The sequence below is a fragment of the Octopus bimaculoides genome, chromosome 2 (genome assembly GCF_001194135.2).
Source record: "Octopus bimaculoides isolate UCB-OBI-ISO-001 chromosome 2, ASM119413v2, whole genome shotgun sequence".
Lineage (NCBI taxonomy): Eukaryota > Metazoa > Mollusca > Cephalopoda > Octopoda > Octopodidae > Octopus > Octopus bimaculoides.
Genome location: NC_068982.1, coordinates 52,848,336 through 52,849,180, shown reverse-complemented (window position 1 = coordinate 52,849,180; position 845 = coordinate 52,848,336).

Here is an 845-nt window from a genome sequence, read left to right as displayed (position 1 = left end):
CACTCACAAGGCTTTGGTCGGCCCGAGGCTATAATAGAAGACACTTGCCCAAGGTGCCCCGCAGTGGGACTGAACCCGGAACCATGTGGTTGGTAAGCAAGCTACTTTATTTCATTAAATTGGCCATTAAGGCCTTACAAAAAGGGGACAAACAAGGACAGACAAACGTAAAGTAGCTGCGGGCTGGACACGGACATTAATGAGATGAGGATGATAACAAAAGGTGAATAAAAATGAGAGAGGCACCGACGCCCGCCGATCGATAACCCCTCGAAAACATTGTTCAATACAAGTCAAAAATTCAATGGCAGTTCAATAAAAGTTATGTTTAAAGATCTAATCTTCCTCATCCTGGCCTCCAAGTAATTGTCTCGTCGCCATCAGGAGATCTCGCAGTAGCAAGCCCGAAAGAAAGTAAATAAAATCCTCTTTTTGACAGGTCTTTTCGACCTCCATGACTTCACAATGACTTAAGACCTCCGCAGCCACCTGCGGAGGCCAACGTGGATGGGCTATACATGCCCAGTCGTAACGCTCACGGTCAAATAGATCATCCAGACACTTTTCAACGGGCCTTCCCTTAAGGTAACAGAAGATATACTCCGTTTCCTCATCATCGGAATGGGCCGCAACCTGCTCTGTCAGTGACACAAATCCCACTGACAGAGCCTCCCGATCCGGTGGCACACTTCCCAACGGAGAGGCAACGGGTTCGGTCGGTGGCACGTCCGCCGACCGTCTCCCGTTTCTCCTTTTCTTTTTTTCCCTTTTACCGGTTGCGGGGGTCGGGGCATCTTTCGGCACACCCGAGGTGTCCTCCTTTCCCGCAACTTCTATTTCTCCTG